Source organism: Coturnix japonica, chromosome Z, assembly GCF_001577835.2.
Source record: "Coturnix japonica isolate 7356 chromosome Z, Coturnix japonica 2.1, whole genome shotgun sequence".
In the NCBI taxonomy this organism is placed as follows: Eukaryota; Metazoa; Chordata; class Aves; order Galliformes; family Phasianidae; genus Coturnix; species Coturnix japonica.
This window is the reverse complement of record NC_029547.1, coordinates 48,204,578-48,219,020: the sequence shown is the minus strand read 5'-3', so window position 1 is coordinate 48,219,020 and position 14,443 is coordinate 48,204,578.

The following is a 14,443-nucleotide window of genomic DNA, read 5'->3' as shown; positions in this document are numbered from 1 at the left end:
CCCCAAAATTGAACAGTGAGAATGAGGACAAACACATTGGCTTATTGGGAAGAAGGAAATTAACTGACATTACACAGTGATGTGCTATTCAATGACCCTTAAAACAGTGCCACAGCAGCTTGCTGTGTCCAATGAGGAAGAGGATTTAACCAGTGGAATGAGCTCCAAAGGGAAGGAACCATAGGACATGTGAGGTTTGATATACAAAAAAACATGCACTGAATCTATGCATTGAGATTTCCCATTTAGTTGTTTTGCTTTGTAAAGCTATTTGCAAAGACAATAGACAGAAATCAGTTGCTAATAGGAGCACACAGGTGTCCAAGCTAATATTGGATTTTAGCATGTTTGAGCTTCCATCATAACTCATACACATAACAAATCTGATGTAATACAGTATACTTATTTTTTAAGAAAAGATTACAATTTAAAGGTAATAACCTTGATCAGCTCTTGCTATTTTTCCTGATAATATTGTCTAGTGGATGATGAAAACAAAGAAATTGCAGTTCCCCTAAATTACTGCTCTATTTTAAGAGGGTGACATGGGCCAATGGGCCAGAACATAAGAGGTGAACTCTTGGTCAGGTGACCCTGAGTGGGTATTTTCATAACTGTGAGCTTCAAACCAGTGGGTAGCTGAAAAAGGAAAGAAGAAGGGGAGAATGGCACCTCCTGTACGTAACTATTTGAGACATGAGGAAAAAGCTCATGTGAAACAGCCAAGACTGACCAGGAGCTGAACATCCTAAAGCATGCTAGTTTAGATGCATGACTTTTTCATTTCACTGTCATCTGTAAGTGAAAACACTTGTTTCTGATCCAGGTTCTTTCTGATATGACTGTTCAGCCTGTTTTTCAAGGTTAATGGTAAAAGGATAAAAATAGAGCCGAAGATATACACAGGATATTGTGGAAAAATGGTGTAAAATTGTACATCCCCTGTAATACCACCTGCTTATCATCTATCAGAGTCCTAAAACGCAAGGGATTCCTGTTCTTCTGAATTATAGCTGTTACAGAAGAAATCATTTAAAACTGCCAGTCTCACCTTCTGAAACAACTCTTTGAGGACAGAAGTAGAGATTCTAAAAGTAAATCAGTTCCCTTGCATGATAATTGCTCCAAAAGTAATGCCTCATATTTTATGACATTGGTCTGTGACATCAGAGGCAGATGTTGGTGATATGGCAGCAGATGCTAAATCTTCCCACTGATATCCCATTACATACTGTTGCCACGCGACAGATGGCAGCAGAACAGCAGTGTGATAGCATGGTATCTGACATGGAAGTGCAGATGAAGCAAAGATATGTAACTGAATTCCTCTGTGTGGAAAAAGTGGCACCCACTGACATACACTGACACTTTGTGAATTTTGGTGGAGACAAGCACTGGGTGTGAGCACACTGAGGCTGTGGGTAGTATGTTTCAGCAGTGACAACTGTGAAATACTGTGATCCAGAAGGTCATGTGCTGTTGTCATCGAACAAAAGGAAGAATGTCTGTACCAGCTCATCCCCATGAATCAGAAGGTTATGACCAGGGAACCCTATTCAGAGCTGAATGTTGGCTTGGAAACAATGGTGACAACATTGGAATATTGCAAAGTTTGCAACTGGTGGGTCCCATGGTCACACAGAAACAGAAAGAACACTGTATGCAAGTTTGTCAGGAAATACTGAACCAATATGTGGCTGAAGGGGACAGTTACGTGAATTGCATCATTACTGGTGACAAGACACGGTGTCACCAGTAGGAGCCAAAGTTAAAATGGCAGTCCTTGAAATAGTGATGTGAATTCCCATTCAAATAAAAAGTTCAAGACACAGTCCTCAGTGAATAAAGTAAGGTGCACTGTCTTTTGGTAGAGGAAAGTGGGGAAGATTGTGAATTTCCTGGAATCTGGACAAATCATCAACTCTGACCACTACATCACAATGCTGACTAAGCTGAAGGCTCAGATGTCCCGAGTCAGGCCAGAGAGGAAAATAATCTTTCCCTTGCAGCACGACAGCACCAGACCTCATACCAGTTTGAAGACAGTAGAGCACATTGCCAGTCTTGGCTGGACTGTCCTACCACACTGGCTGTAGAGTCCAAATTTGGCTCCTTCTGACTTGTGTCTGTTTGGGTCAATGAAAAATGAACTGCATGGATGACCTTTTCCTAGCGACAATTTCATCATAGCAGCTGTGAAATGGTGGGTCACCACTGCTGTTGCAGATTTTTGCCAGTGTGGTCTGCAGGTTCTTGTTCTTTACTAGTGGAAATGTATAAATAATTGTGATGACTGTTGAAAAGCAGTGTATGGTAGCTGAGAATTTTGTCTATAAAAGAGTGCTATTGTGCTCTTTGTCTGTTGTATTTTCTATGGGAAAAAGTAGGAGGCATTACCTTTGGAGTGACCCATGTATTCCTATAGATCTCTACATGATCTCCACATTTATAATAGGCAATGCCTACCTTGAAGTATTTGTAGTCATACTGAGCAAGACAGCAAATTTCTGGGAGTTTGGACAAGGAGGAGTGAAATGACTAGCCAATATCACATAATAACTAGGAGCAGATATTCTGAGTCCTGGAGAAATATCCTACCCATTGGATCATGGTCTGCCTTTTGAGACATGGGTTCTGTTTGAATAGCTGAAGTTATCCAGAAAAATAATGTAAAGGAATAAACTCAGGAATAAGAAGTGCTGTGCCTTCGGATAACTATGTCAGTACTAATAACACTTTGATGAAATTTTATTTTAGATAACAAAATAGATAAATCTCAAGTTAAAGCTTAGCAATAGAGCACAATTCTTTTATATGCCTCTAAAAATGATGTTATTTTCTCATTTGTGCGTTTTTCCACCTGCTGTCAGGAATGTTCCATTAATAAGCATAATAAACAGAACCAGTGGCATCAATTGTCAATCATTTCTCCCTATTTAAGGCACTGTATGCTCTATGTGTGTGTGTGTGTACACTTACAGATATGTGCTTAGCATCCTAAGTGCTGACAGAATGTAAGAGAATAAGGTAGCATCCCTTGAAGAGGCATTCATACTTTCCAGTGCTGCCATTTTCAGAGGTTTCCAGAAAACAGCTGGTGTTTCTGTAGTGAGGACAGCTCTCTATCCCCTAAGAATTTCCATGGGATTTTTTTTTCCATATTTTTATTTCCCTATAGAAATAAAGGCACGATGGGAAAGACCCTAAATGAAAATAGTCACGAGGTATTTCTGCAGTAGTTTTCCTATAGAATACATGGTTGGATAAAACAGATCTATAAACTATTACTAACTGGAGGTTAGAAAAGGCAGCAGTTCCAGACTCATGCTGTGCTTTCATAATTCATGGTTACATGTCTTGCTCTCAGTGATGAATAATTACATGGAAATTATACAGATGTCTAAAATAAGTCTCTCAGAGCCATCTACTTGATTTCAAATATTTAAAGATTACTCAGGGCTTTAAGCAAATCTGCATGAATTTCCTGCATCAGTGCCTGCAGTTTTGGGACCTTCAGTCCAAATGCAGAGCATCATATTAGTAAGACTATTACTCCGTTTGCCCTACATGCATCCATAATTTGTGTCATCACAGATCCCACATTTCCAAAGAAGTTAATTATTTCACCTTGCATTTTTATCTGTATCTCCTGCTTGTATTGGGGGTCTCATAAATGAGGAACCAAGTCATGCTGCTTCTGTGGTGGGATCAAACAGTCTCAGATCCCACACCAAGAGTCTGACAAGCTGTTTGCAAACAGTTCTGCACTCAGTCATATCAACCAGCAAAGGCAATTGTCTTTCCCTCTGTCTGGTGTCTGATTAATGCATGGATAAATAAGTTCAAAATGTGAATTCTTCTGCAGTTTCTGTCCCTTTACTTGTGTTTGGACAACTGTTACCATGGGAAAGAAGATTGCTGCTGGTAGTTTTTATGGACTCTGGCCACATCAGTAAATAATTTAGTAAAGGAAGAGCACAGTAGTGAACTGAAAAAATTTGATGCTGGGATCATTTCAACACTGTGTGCAATTTATTTTAGACTGAATTTAGTCTTGCCCTGAATTAAGTATCCAGATTCATGTGAATCAAAGCAGTTCTAAGCAAAAATCTCTGGTGCAAATTTTCATGTCTCCTTTAAAGTTTGGTGTGCATTTGCTGTAAGCCAGAGAGCACAGCTTTTGTATGGGTTTTGTCTGTAGAGAATGAACATCACATATTCCAAAACTATTCTACATCTTGAAACAGTGCTCAGAAAGAAGAGGTTTCTGTGTCTTTTGTGTAAGCACATTGCTGCTTCAAACAAAAAATGCTTATGTACCTGTAGTCTGTTGTGGGGATAGTCCAGGAAACATTATAGTTGTTTGCTGCACTAGCACCGTAGTCAGTACTATGGCACCTTGACACCAGTCCTGCTAGTTGCAATGGAATCACTGCTACTGCAGCTGACAGCAAGTGCTCACAAAACTGCTTTTTTAAACATTGGCCCCATTCATGTCATGAGCATTAATGTGATAAAAAAACTTTTTCCCTTTTTCCACGTGCAGTGCTTCCTTCTACAAGCAACATTCCTCAGCTGGCTTTGGTCTTTCCATCTGACAGATTTCATCTTGGGAAAAAAAGTGGAGGTTTTGAAATCTGGTGTATTGAATTAGTCATTGGTTCATCTTACCATGCTGTGAGAAATAAGCAGAGTCATTAACAGCTGCTCTCCTGAAGTGCTGTATACCAGAAAATGATGGGTGCATATTCAACATTTTGAGTCATACGCAATTACAGAAATGGTGATGGATTAGTTTCAATGTCAGTAATGATGTGTAGCAAGAGTTCTGATCCATAATTAGTATGACCTATCTAGACTGTTTTTNATACGCAATTACAGAAATGGTGATGGATTAGTTTCAATGTCAGTAATGATGTGTAGCAAGAGTTCTGATCCATAATTAGTATGACCTATCTAGACATATTTTTGAAAAGTACACATTATTAATCTCAAAAATATGCATAATATAAAGTACAAATTTAGATGAGTAACAGTAGCTGTACAACAAGCAAAAAAAAGCTTTCCTGTAAGCTTGAATGTAATTTCTAGCATCTTTCTCATTTCTAGCAAGGCATCTTTAGAAGCTGTTACTGTCTGGAAGATAGATATGGTTTAAGTACTATGGGATATATGTTGAAAATTGGGGGGGGAAGAGGGGGAAGCAGATCTAGTCCTAATCCGTGACATCTGCAGAGTCTTGCAAATGGAAAAGTCAGCTACAATTTAAACCTGATGTGGAATCTTGCCTGAGAAGAAAAGGGACAATAAGCCATAAAAAAAGCTCATGAGATGTTCTGTACAGTCTCCAAAATCAGCTATAAAATCTATCTTGAATTTAAAAAAAAAAAACAAAAACAAAAACAAAAAAAACCAACCCACCAACTCTTATAAATCTGATTTTTTTTTACTGAGTAGGGCTGCTAAAATGCTGTAACAGCAACCTTCAAATGCACACATCATATATTCAGACTACAAATCATCAAATTATAATGCTGTGATTGAAACAGGCAGTGAAAATCAATGGTTACACTTAAAGGAACAAATGTTGGCACAGTAAGTGAAGGCAGCTGTCCCAGGTCATGTCAGTGCACACAGGTGTTTGTGAACTCTACACATAAACATGTTTATTATGTTTTTCTACTAACACGGTTGTAACAGCAACTTAGTAAAACATTCTAGTCATGAAAGCCTTCAACATAAATTGTGATCTGCCTGCCTCTTACTCCTGTATGTATGCTCTTGTCTTATAACTCTATAGATACTCTACACATCAAAAGTGTGATCAGATGAGATGGTCCTGGTCCTGAGTCAAACAGGTATCAGTTATGCAGTCAGGAATAAAGAGTAGAACATGGAAGAGTGAATCTTAGATAGGTATTCCACTTTAAATTCAGAGCATTAATTAATCCAGATTGATTGTATAGAAAGTGAGGCAGGCAAGTTGTATTAATTATGTCATGGGATCCATCCCTTTAGTTCAGAACTTGGATTAGAGAAGAGGCTCTCTGGATTGCAAGTGCTAAGTAATGCTTTGCTTTATGGCAGAATTGTCCAAAAGCTATTTAACACGAGCTATTTATGTAAACACTGCTGTGACAATGCTGTGTGCACTCCTCCAAAGAGGATGAAGTTGAAAACCACAAAGGCTTTTTTTTTCTGTGGAACTAGATAACCTAGTTAGACTAGACTTAGAAAAGAATAGCACATCAAATTCACACCTGAGCTTATAAGACAATAAATTCCCAGTTTGACATGAGAGCACAAAGCTCTTGACTGGAGTGAACACAGAAAGTGCAGTGTGATCACAGCAGACAGGCAGCCAAGTAGCCTTGAGTGCTCAAACTTTTGGTGGCTAATTAAACAACCACACTGTTACAGAGCAAAACAAATGAAGGAAGTAAAATGTAAGATGGAGACAGTGTTAAAATAGCCATGCCAGCTGGAAAGCTGTTGTATAGAACACTGAGTGATTTTGTGAAAGGGATATAAAGATCTGGACTTAGAGATTTTATGATATTAAGACTTCATGGAGCCTTGCAGTGTCAGATCTCTGGTTGTAAAAGCAATCCTTAAGACAACCAATTTTATTTTTTTTATTTTTTTTATTTTTTATTTTTTTATTTTTTATTTTAACAAATTGCCAGGATATTTTGGCATTTTTACTTGTAGTGCTTCATTTTTAGTACTTTCCTGTTTTTTGGTTTTTTTTTTTGTTTGTTTGTTTTTTTCTTTTTTGTGATGTGCTTGCAAAAACAATACCAGCAGTCTTTATTTCCACTACAGCCGTAAGCATTTTTGTCAAGCTGAATGCCACTTGCCTTGTGCATACTCTAGTCTGATGTTACAGGTTGTGTGTACGGACAGAAGTGCAGGCCTTGGTATACTGTTTAAAAGCAACTTGCAAAGCACTCTGAGAAACAGCTCTTGCTCTGCTGTTTCTGGACTTTTTCTGTGTTCTACTAGTGGATTTTCATACCTTTTTCCTTATTCACTCATGATTTAAAGCCCTTTCAATCACTCAGCTGAAGGCTGTTTTCCAGACTTACAAGCAACAATACCTATTAGGAAGACAGCTCCCAGGACATGTATGATTTCCCACTGCAGATGTTTCTGAGCAGTACACAGTGCTTTAAACACCTGTTCTACAGGTACAGGAAAGGCACAGTGTGGGAGTCAAACACTGAGATGACCAAAAAAGAGGTGATATAGCATGTGGGTGAATGCACTGCCCCTGCACCAGCTGTAGGACTGAGTCTGTGTTCCCAGAGATTTATGGTGATCAGACGCTTACCTGGATTTGAACAAATGTTTCATACTGGGCAGATGGGCTCTGAATGAATTTCTTCATCGGTGTTTCATCTTTGCTTAGCATAATTTTGGCTGAAGAGCATTTCTGAGTTCAGAAAGTTCTTGTGTTTAGATTGGCAAATGAGAGATGGACCAAGGAAAGCAGCGTCAGAAAAATGTCTCTCCGAGGTGATGTTCTGTGCATAGGCAATAGCCCGGCACCACAGACATCCATTACTCTGCAAAGCAGCTGCTTTGCCATCTCCATTTTCTCAGTTACTCCTGTGCAATCCTGGGCAAAGCTTTTTGAATACTCTTGAACATGCTCTTGATAGCCTTGCACTGTAAATGTTTTATGAGGAAAGACATTGCCCTGGAGCTGGGAGAACCGGGAGGTGCTTATCACAGCCATCAAGTTAAACTGCCTGGGTGAACTTGGGTAACAGAAACCCACAGTCTGGGCTGTGTGATGCTGTGGCTGAAACTTTATGCCTTGTTTAACCACAGAACTCCCTGCCTTAGCAGTGGACTGAAAAGCCAAGCTGATGTTTATGACCAGCATGGCAGGAATCACCTGTGCATGAAGTATCCAGTCAGTGCTAGCATGGAGGGGTCTCTGTCCATAGCTATCTGTCCATATTCTTCAGACTGTACTTTCCACATATCACGGAGTTCTCTAGATCAATCTATGAACACGAGAGGGGGCATTAGGCCCGTGGGCCCCCTGGCCCCAAAAAAGAATGGGAAGGGAAAATGGAAAGGGGTAGGGAAATGGGAGCTGGAGTCAAGGAAAACAAACAGAGCTGTGGCAATGATCTAAGGAGGAAAACTTATTTTACTAACTATGATATTTGAATGCAAGATAACACAGTATAATACAATCTAATTGAAATTGAGGCTAATAAATCAAGTAAAATAAGAGAGAGAGTTTCCAAAACCAAAAGGCCTACTTGAATGTAGGCACAGCCTGGAAACACACCTACACCCACTGTCAGCCAGCAAGAGCAAGATCCTGTGACTTCTGTGACATATCTTCCTTCTCTGACTGTGAGGCCCCCTGGGATATGTAGTTCTTCTCTTTTGAGAAGCAGGTATCTGGAAAGTTGTCAATCCACAGAACTGAAGTATTAACTCTTTAATTACCCATGCTGTACGTGATGTTATGATGTGGAATACCAATAGCAAAATTACAAAACCATGACACCACACAAGGCAGTGCAGGAAGCAAGTATACTCAGGTTGGCCTTGCCATGGGCAGAAAATTTTCCCTCTGATGCTAGCCTTCTCCTCTGGCTTGAGTTTCTCAGATCCTCACATCTGCTCTTTTGTAATTTATTTTCATTTTCTAATGAAATCTATGTGATGAAATGAAACAATGATCCCACGTGGGACTTGAATAGGACAGCTCATGCTTGCCATTAATTAGTTGAGTTTCAGTTCTTGATTTCAAACTATTAAAAATAATTAAGTTTTTATGGAGGGTTAATCACAGAAAGTAACCTTAATCCCACATTCAGTAATGTCAGCAAAAGTTCTATTGGGTAACACATTTCCAGCTGGCCACTCCCAAGCATTGCCTCTAGTGACCTGCTTGTATCGTCTAACACATGGGTATCCAACCGTTTGGCTAATCTGGACTGTATTAAGCAAACAGGAGTTGTCTTGAGCTGCCTATAAAATGTATTATATAGTTAACATGTATCAGTAGCAAAACATTTTTAATGTATTTTCATTAAAACATAAGAATGAGAGCAACAAAGAAAAAACAAAACTAGTGGGATGATAGAGCCTATGTTTATGATAGTAATAGATCGATGTCTGGTTCAGTGGAAGTAGCCACAGCTCTTAGTGAGTTCTCAAGGTTTTCATCAGAGATTTTTAAAGAAATATTACTCTTCCTGTACTTCATCCTTGACAAGAATGGATCACAAATATATGTGCTGCCAAAAAGCGATGACATTAATAAGGCATGACTGTGAAGCAAGGGATATTTTTCTCTGTTAAGATAGATCTTATAAAAAGAGACATGACCAAACTGTTCTTTGAGCTGAATCTCTGATTGCATCTCTATACATTTGATGTGAAAGTTCGTATATTTATGTCCACTGAAAATGGTATCACAGATATACCAGAAAAAAAATTGATTTTTTTTTTTTAATTTCAAAACCAATTCTCAGATTCTTTTATGAAAATAGAAAGCACAGCTGTACATTTTTTGCTGTTCATGGGAACAGCCAATGCATCAAAACATACAAAATTTTTTGCTGTAACTTCTTCTTGCCATAAATAATGTTTCATTTCAAATGCTGTTATGGTTTGAAACACAGCACAGATAAGTTGATTTTCACCTTGAAGATGCATGTTTAATTCATTTAAATGAGTGGTCAAATCCACCAAAAATGCTAAATCTGTGAGCCATTTGAAACCTCCAGGTTCTAGTACAGTTTTTTCTTCTGATTCCATTAAGGACTACGTTTTATTTTGCGAACCGTAAATTCTTTTTAGCCTTTTACCCCAACTTAGTCACCCTCCTTCAGAAGAGAAAATGGAGTCCACATAATAAACATCAGTACTTCTAAGGAACTAGTGATGATTCAATCACTTGGACTTTATGAAATTCAGTTCTTTGACAATGATTTGCATGACATTACCCATTTTCAAATCTTTTGCACAAATTTTTTTCTTGATGTCTGATGCAGTGATATTTCTTAAATATGAGTTGCTGGTGGCAACTGCATTATACTCTGTTAGTTTTATAAATCCCCCCTTTTTACCAGCTATCGCCACCAGATAAGTTGACAAAGGTTGAAGAAAGTTACTTTAGTGTATTTTTTTTTTTTAATTCTTCATACAAATCAAGAGATTTAGTTGTGTCTTTTAATGGCACCAAAGAAGCCATTTCTTCAGTGACATTATATTTGTTATCAATACCTCTAATGAAAATGGCAAGTTGAGCTGTATCTGTAGCATCAGTACTTTCATCTGTTGCCAAAGCATAAGATTTGAAATGAGTAGACATACTCTCCAAATTTATTTCAATAGATGTTCCTGTTTCTTCAATTTGCCCAGCTACAGCTTGGTGACACAAAATGATTTTAGAAAAATCTGTTCTTGTTTTGTTTTTTAATCAGGGCACATGATATCTGCCATCTTTTCCGTACATCTACTAGTAAACTCACCATCAATAAGGTTTTCATTGTTTTGCAGTCAGATTTGCTACCATACAGTTTTCCAATGGAGTCCATTTGAGTTTTAGTTCTGTTAAAAAGATTTTATCAAGGTGACAGTCTTGTTTTCAGTTCTGCTATTCTGTCTTTACCAAGCATCTTCAATACACACTGATTTTGTCATCAAGTTTCTGTGTATAATGTCTTTTTAAACTGCAATCTTTGAGAACTGACTCGATTTCCTTGCAAATTAAGCATACTGCCATATAATTTGTCTTGACAAAGTAGTACTCATCCATCCATCTTTTCTTGAACACTCTTTTTTTTATCCACAATTTTGCTTTTTTAAAATTCTGTTTTCAGATGCCATTAGGTGATATCCAGGCAAGCCTTAAGAACTCATGTCAGTGACATTATCTTACACGCATCCTACATTCTTGGCTTAGGTGAAATGAAAACCATACTTCACAGTTTAGGAGCTTTTGAGGATGTTTTTCTACAGCATAGATATGAGGTCATTTTTGTTTGTTTGTTTTCCCTTTTTTCTCCCCTTATTATTTCAGAGAGAAAACCATACAATGGCATGAAGGTGAAGGAAAGGGAAACTGCTCACAGTGCAGCAGTAAGAATAACAATCCAAAACAGGAGAATGGGAATACTGCAGTATGAAAGTGCTGGAATAGAATGCAAAACCCTGCTGAAAAAGAATTAAGTATTCCTTGCTCTGAATGTTACACCTAGGTCTATTTGATCTGGAGGGGTTTTAGAAACAAGAAACAGAAATAATCAGATGTGACAGAATGCCAATAAGTATTAGTTGAATGTCTCCTGCCTAGGGTTAGGCAAGAGGTGGAGAGCAGTGGCGAGCCCTGTGTGAAAGAATAGCATTACACAGAATTTCAGGGTTTCTGCTCACCCTGTGGAATCATTCAGACATTCAGTTTTGGGTGAAGTGCACAGGTGACAAGCCAAAGACTACGTGGATCAATATGTGTGTTCTGAGTAGTGGCAATGTAATACTGGTGGTGCAATGCTTTTAATTTTATTACGCTGTATGCTCCGTCTAAGAAGATTCTAAAGCTTTCTCTCTATGCAGCTTTATCTCTGCTAGTGAAGATTAAATCTTTGCTGAAAGAGCAGAAATAATTCAAAGCCTATCAGACAGCAGCAGGATATCCCCTCTCCCCCAACCGCCAGAAGCTGAGAGGTGTTGTCTGCATGTTACTTTGAAGCAAGTGCAAAGGGAGATAAGAAGCATCCCGTGTCACCTTTAGCACTACAACAATGCTTGTTATATTAAGGGCTGCTGGGATTGGATTGCATTACTTCAGAGTGTCCATCTGAATGTTCAAATGCTCTGCCTTTATAGAAACAGAGTGCTGTGCATAGATAAGTGCTTAAGCAGGTTTTGGAGCTCTATTATCTCTGTTTGCCAGCATCTGGATGGATCTTTCTTCAATTTCTGTCTCTTTATTTCTCTGGATGTTCTAAAAACTTTGTAAATATGCACTCACATACACCATGCATACAGTATGCACAGACTACAAATCTAGACTTCCATTAATGTCTGTAAGGGTCTCAGGGTGTGCATGTGAGCTTATTACTTTTCTTTTGGGATTAGAGAGGGATCTCTTTTCTGCTTATGTTTCCCTTGAGTTTCAGGCAATTTCTTCTGCAGTGACCTCTCATGTAAATTACCTTTATTTAAAGTGACACGTACAGCCTTCCATATCCCCTTCAGTGCCCTGACAACTTTTCCAAATGTAAAGAAAAGGCAGCGAAGTGGACACTGCTCCAAGGTATGAGTGTCTCCTGTTCAGCACAGAGACATGGAAACACACCTTTGCTGACAGCCTCAAACATTTTGAACTTCCCATGCTGACTAGAATCAGTTGTTACGACGGATGGAACAAAGTCCAATCTGCAAAGCCTTCTGCTGGATGGCGTTGCAGTGGAATGAATTCCTGGTTTTTAGGTCATATTACAGGGTAGCTGTTTGTGCCCCACCAATCTGCAGAAATTTGTCTTCACTGTTATCATGGTAAGCAATAACTCAGGCATCAAATTGGAGAGGTGGTAGTGCTCCCAGAATTGCTGGGGTGAGTGCTTGAAAACCTGTATTGCACTTCAGCTAGACCATCTGTACCTCTCCCATCTGCAGGGGAGTGTGAGCATAACAGAACAGAGCTTGACGTATCACCAGCACAAAATAAAGGGAAATAAAAATGTGGAAGGGTCTCTGATACAGATTGTAAGGAGTGCTGTTTTCTCTCTATGAAGGACACTGATGACTCTAGATCCTCAAAATAGTAGAACTGCATTTCCTGTTTCAGAGATGACACTTTCAATCATTTGTCCCACGGCTGTGTTACAGCCATGTGTTACTGATTGGAAAGGTGCAAACGGAACATAACTATGGATGTCAGCCACGGCTAATGCTTACCTGTTTTCTTGTACTTACGCGTGATTGGATCTATTTGCAGAGGTCCTGACTTCCTAATGTGATGATTTAATCTTGTTTCTAAAAGAATATCTGTAGAAAAGATTGCCACAGCACTGGGACTGATTGTTTCATGGTGAACCTGGCAGTTCCAGCTTGGCAGAGAAAGACCTAGGGGTCCTGACAGATGAGAAACTTAACATGAGCCAGCAGTGTGCTCTGGCAGCCCGGAAAGCAAATGGGATCCTGGGCTCCATCAGGAGAGGGGTGATCAGCAGGGATAGGGAGGTGATTGTCCCTCTCTACTCTGCTCTTGTGAGGCCCCATCTGGAGTACTGTGTCCAGGTGTGGAGCCCTCAGTACAACAAAAGAACCTGGGAGCAGTTTTGGCAAGGGTCCAGGAGTGCGGCGGCCACGAAAGATGATAGGGGGTGGGAGCACCTCCCGCTATAGAGGAACAGCTGAGGGGAGTTTGGTTTGTTCAGCCCTGGAGAAGAGGAGGTTGCGGGGGTGACTCACTTGGTCCAGGTTTCAATATTGAAGGATTTACTCCGCAGGAGGGGAGTAAAAACTCTTCGAAGGGCTGATAATAGCAAGGACTAGGGGGAATGGGTTTTAAGTAAAAGAGGGAAGATTTAGTTTGGATGTGTAGGGGGAAGTTTCTTCATTAGGCGAGGTGGTTTAGGTCTGGACAAGGCTGCACAGAGGTTAATGGAATGCCCGTCTGGCGGTGTGTTCAAGACCAGGGTTGGACAGAGGCTCTGGGCAACGCTGATCTATAAAGGGCTATGTTGGTGGCCCTGCTAGGCAGGGGGGTTGGAACTACATATGATCTGGGTCCTTCCACCGGGTCATTCTGTGATTCTGTGTGATTCTGTGATTCTGTTCTATTGGAGCTATGCTCCTGTTTGGTATGTCAGAAGATCTCATGTAGTGTGCACACTGCACACAGAAATGCCAGATTTGATTATAGTGAAATCAAACTTCCACATCTGGCTGGAAGATGATGTAAGCAAAACACATCACTGCCTATGTTGCTTCCCTTCATCCCTGGCACTGCCTCTTCCTAATCCTTCTCCCATTGTCTGTCAGCATCAGGTTTGCTTTATTCCCAGGAAGCTGGAGTAAAAATATCCCATTTAGTTCCCTCCATCTTGCTATGAAAATACTTGTCTGAATGCAGGCAAAAATGATTTCTGGTTCATTCCTCTGTGGACGCTTAACCAAGCCTTGCTTTCCTAACAATGATGAAGAGGAGGCGGAAGGCTATTTCAATCGCTCAGCTGCTTTATCATGCTGTAATCACAGTCCCTGGTGCTGACCTAACTGGAGACCTCAAAGTGGATGCAGGGGCTGTCTTGGTGGCTGGGAGTTTGAGAAAGGAGGTCCTGTGGGACAAGCTGCATATGCGGTCTCTGTGCAGGAATGATGGTTAGCCTTCTTCATCCCTGAAAAGTGTGTGATGGGGAACACTTTTATGCACCAGCTCCCTCAGCGGCTTTAAACC